At 38.7% G+C, this 5,084-nt stretch overlaps 1 non-coding gene across 1 annotated transcript; it reads right to left on the bottom strand.

Moving 5' to 3' along the window:
* Nucleotides 1–967: 967 nt before the first annotated feature.
* Nucleotides 968–1,073, bottom strand: LOC119295977. Its single transcript, XR_005144587.1, has one exon. It is a non-coding gene; the product is annotated as a small nucleolar RNA R71 (small nucleolar RNA).
* Nucleotides 1,074–5,084: the final 4,011 nt, after the last annotated feature.

Below are 5,084 nucleotides of genomic sequence, written 5' to 3' on the forward strand. Positions count from 1 at the left end.
TGAGTTGTGTGTGATGTCTGAACTATCTTCCATGAGTTACTTGTTTGATTGATTACAAGAAAATCACTAAAAAGAGACTGTCCTATTACTGAACCCTTTACCTTTGTTGCATATTATTTTGTTTTACCTTGTTCCAGTGGCTGCGTGTTGTCATTACAGTTTGATTCATGTGTTCAGTTGTTCTGAATGCTTCAAATGTGTGCTTTGAAGTTCTTGATCCCTGTGGAGAACGCGACATCCATAGTTTGGGCGCAAAAACCCTGCTATATTACATCTGATCAATTTTGGCGCCGTTGCCGGGGATCTAAATTTCATCATCACATTAGTAGAAGCGGATCAGTATTTATTTTAGGTCGATTCCGTAGTATTGTTGGCATCTAATCATTTCCTAACATTGGCTGCAGTTTTGAGAAAACTAGCATGTGTTAATTTCAGGAACTTTACAGGAAATTGCCTTATGTTACAATCTGAAGAAAGTTCACTAGAGCCATTTGATCTAGAAATTGAAAGGACTTTATTGCGAAGAAGAAGAGAGAATCAAACAGGGCTTCAAGTTACCGAAACTTTGCAAGATCAAGAAGAAGAAAAGACGCCTAATCCAGTACCTTTGCTCAAGGACTTGTCAATCCCAAGAGATCATGGGATACCAGGAGAAATGGTGAAACCAATTATTCAGGCGAACAATTCTGGATTGAAGCCTACCCTGATTAACATGGTACAAGAGTCCAGATTTGGTGGAACAGCTTTAGAAGACCCACATGAGCATATAAGGACTTTCTTGGAGTATTGTAACATCCTCAAGCAAAATGGAGTTTCACTGAGTGCTATCAGATTATCACTATTCCCATTTTCCTTGAGAGATGGAGCAAGAGTATGGCTTCACTCATTGCCTGAACATCTGAAGGATACTTGGGAGACTTTATTGCAGACATTTCTTAAGAGATGCTTTTAACCCACAAAAGCCGCTGAATACAGGGACAAGTTAACAAGGTTTAATCAATATGATGGAGAAAGTTTGTATGATGCATGGCAAAGATTCAACTCTTTAAGCAAATGTGTCCTCATCATGGTTTATAAAGATGGTTGGTGTTACAAACCTTTGACAAAGGATTGTCCACTCAGACCAGAGCTTTTGTTGATTCTGCTTCTAAAGGAGGAGTCATGAATAAAACCCTTGATGAAGCATTTCCATTGATTGAAAATATGACGTCTCATCATTTCCAATGGCCAAGTGAAAGAGCAATAGCACCACCACATCCTGGTGTGTATGATGTGTCTGCAAATGATAGCATGGTGGCTCAGATTGACATCTTGAACAAGAAGATGGATAGTATCATGTCAAATAGCATTGGTACATCTGTAGCTTCAGTAAGTGTGCCTCAAATGTGTGATGTAAGTGGCCAAGCAGGTCATCCCTCAATAGAATGTAACTTCTATTCAGCAATCGTATCATCGGTTTCAGAAGTAAGTTATGCCCAAAGTCAAGGTCCATTCTCAAACAGCTACAATCCTTCTTGGAGGAACCATCCAAACGTGTCATACAAGAACAATCAATCGTATGCAAGTGGTTCGACAGTACAAGGAAATCGACCACCAAATCATCCAAGTCAATTTCAAGTGCCGAGGCAGAATGAACAACAAAATGTTCAATCAAATGGAATGGAGGAAATCATGAAAATGCAGTTGGAATTAATGAACAAGATGATAAATGAAGTTAATGGCTTAAAATGTTCTGTTAAGATGCTTCCGAGCAAAATGGATAGTATGGTGGGAGAAAATGAAGCAAGGTTGCCTGCTCAACCAATTCCAAACCCGAAAGCTCACTATAGGGCAATATCTTCAATTGATGCAGTGACTACAAGGAGTGGAGTTATGACAAGACCATTACATCCTATTCCGAAGACATATGTGCCTCCTGCTATGAGGCCAAGTTCATCCGGAACTCCACCTTCAACATCATCAGAGAAAATAAAGGATAAAGAAGTTGATAACCGAATTGAAACTGAAGTCGAATTTCCTGGTTTTCAAACAAGAGCTGAGCCTCTGCTAGAGGAAGCAATAACAACCAACAATATTCCGTTTCCTGAGAGGTTCAACAAATCCAAAGATGACAAGAAATTTGCCAAATTTTTGGAAACTATGAAAGGAGTTCAGATTACTATTCCTATTCTTGAAGTTGTTTTGCATGTTCCGATGTATGCCAATATTTCAAGGAATTATTAAGAAAGAAAAGAAGCATGTCTGAGCTAGAAGTTGTAACTCTATCAAAGGAATGCAGTGCAATAATTCAGAATTCCATGCCTGAAAAATTGGATGATCCAGGAAGTTTTTGTGTGCCATGTGTAATTGGAAACAAAACTTACAGTGCTCTATGTGACTTGGGCTCAAGTGTTAGTGTGTTACCACATTCAGTTAGCAAAAGGATGTTCTTGGGAGAATTAAATCCAACATCCATAACTCTTCAGTTGGCCGACAGAACATATAGGAGACCTGTTGGAATTCTTGAGGATGTTCCAATCAATGTTGGGAAGTTTGCTTATCCAGTTTACTTTGTAGTGCTAGATATGGAGGAAAAGAGTGAGGCTGTGATTCTTGGAAGACCATTTTCGGCCACAGCTCGTGCACTTATTGATGTCCAAGAAGCTAAATTGAGCTTGAGGTTCGGAAATGAAAAGGTGGAGTTTGACATGAAGCATGCAACACATGTTCCTCAAAGAGAAGAACATTGTTACAGAATTGATACATTACAGAAATGTCTGGAAGAAGGTTATGAAGAGAGGTATGGAAGTATTTGTTGTGAAGTAGTTGAGGAGGACAATAGTGAAATTAGATACGAGGAAATAAGACCGGTGAGCATGTTGGAAAGCAGTGCAAGGTCATTAGAGAAGATGCAACCAAGGCAAATAGAAATGAAACAACTTCCAGAAAGTTTGAAGTCTGCATCCTTAGACAATGAAAACCAGTGGCCACTTATCGTAAACAGTAAGTTGACGGAAATGCAAATAAAAGGACTTCAAGAAGTTTTGCAAAAGTACAAGGATGTTTTAGGATATTCGATTGATGATATGAAAGGGATAAATCCTGCTGTGTGCTCTCACGGGATTTACTTGAAATAAAGTAGTGTGCCAACTAGAGAAAGTCAAAGAAGGTTAAATCCCCATTTGCAAGAGGTTGTCAAAAAGGAGATTCTTAAATTGCTCTCTGCTGATATCATATACCCAATTTCGGATAGCAAGTGGGTGAGCCCCATTCACATGGTGCCCAAAAAGGTAGGAATAACTGTTATTGAAAATGAACAAGGGCAAACAATTCCTAGTAGGACTGTCCCAGGGTGGAGAATGGTCAATGACTTCAGAAAGTTAAATGAAGTAACAAGGAAGGACCATTTTCCTTTACCATTTATTGACCAAATGCTGGAAAGGCTTTTTGGGCATGAATATTTATGCTGCTTAGATGGGTATTCAGGATTCTTGGAAATCCCAATTCACCCGGATGATCAAGATAAAACAACTTTCACTTTCCCACATGGAACATTTGCTTACAAAAGACTAGCTTATGGACTTTCTAATGCACCCCCAACTTTTCAAAGGTTTATACTCTCTATATTCTCTGATATGATAGGAATCAAAGTGGAGGTGTTCATAGATGGTATTACAGTCGTTGGAAAAAGTTATGAAGATTGCTTGAATAATCTAGCAGCAGTTCTTCAGAGGTGTTCAGAACACAATCTAGTCCTAAACTAGGAGAAGTGTCTGTTTCTTGTAAGGGAAGGAATTATTTTGGGACATTTGGTATCTAAAAGAGGAATTGAGGTTGATCAAGCAAAAGTCGAAGTAATATCAAAACTTCCACCACCTGTAAATGTGAAGGGCGTGAGGAGCTTTTTGGGACATGTTGGGTTCTATAGAAGATTCATAAAGGATTTCTCCAAGATAGCCAAACCCCTCACCAATCTCCTAAATAATGATGTTAAGTTCAACTTTGATGCAGAATGTGAAAAATCCTTCAACCTGCTCAAGGAAGCATTGGTCACTACTCCAGTATAGTGCAACCCCCAGACTGGGAATTACCATTTGAGATAATGTGTGATGCAAGCGACTTTGCTGTAGGTGCAGTACTTGGTGAAAGAAAAGGAAAAGATTTGCATGTAATATACTATGCTAGCAAATACTTGATGATGTTCAAGCTAATTACACAACCACCAAAAAGGAGTTGTTGGCAGTAGTGTATGCCTTTGACAAATTCAGGCAATATCTTGTGGGATCTCATTGTGTAGTTTACACAGATCACACCGCAATCAGATATTTACTCAGCAAGAAAGAAGCTAAGCCAAGGTTAATTAGATGGATACTCTTGCTTCAAGAATTTGATGTGCAAATCAAGGACAAGAAAGGAGCTAAAAATGTTGTGGCAGATCACTTGTCGAGATTGCAAAGCAATGCAGTAGACTCCTTACCCATCAATGATGTTTCATCGGGAAGAAATCTTATGCAAGTGACTAGTATACAAAACTATACACCATGGTACGCAGATATAGTTAATTATCTGGTCTGTAACAAAGTTCCTACAGATTTTGGGTATCAGAAGAAGAAGAAATTCCTATCAGATATGAAGCACTTCTTTTGGGATGAACCTTACTTATTCAAGCATTGTGCTGATGGTATTGTTCAAAGATGCTTGCCGGAAAGTGAAACTAAAAGTGTGATCTATAATTGCCATTCATCCCCTTATGGAGGTCATGCAATTACTCGAAAGACTCAAGAAAAAATTTTGCAAGCAAGATTTTATTGGCCAAGTTTATTCAAGGATGTACACTCCTATATTGAAGCTTGTGATCCTTGTCAGAGAACTAGAAAGATTTCAAAAAGGCAAGAGATGCCCCAAAAAAGAATTCTTGAAGTAGAGATCTTTGATGTATGGGGAATTGATTATGTTGGACCCTTGCCATCATCAAAAGGGTACAAATACATGTTGGTGGCAATGGACTATATGTCAAAATGGGTTGAGGCTGTGCCAACCGCCAATGATGATTCCAAGTCAGTTTGCAATTCATTCAAGCAAGTGATCTTTCCAAGATTTGGTGT

This window comes from Triticum dicoccoides, chromosome 1A (assembly GCF_002162155.2).
Source record: "Triticum dicoccoides isolate Atlit2015 ecotype Zavitan chromosome 1A, WEW_v2.0, whole genome shotgun sequence".
NCBI classification, from domain to species: Eukaryota; Viridiplantae; Streptophyta; class Magnoliopsida; order Poales; family Poaceae; genus Triticum; species Triticum dicoccoides.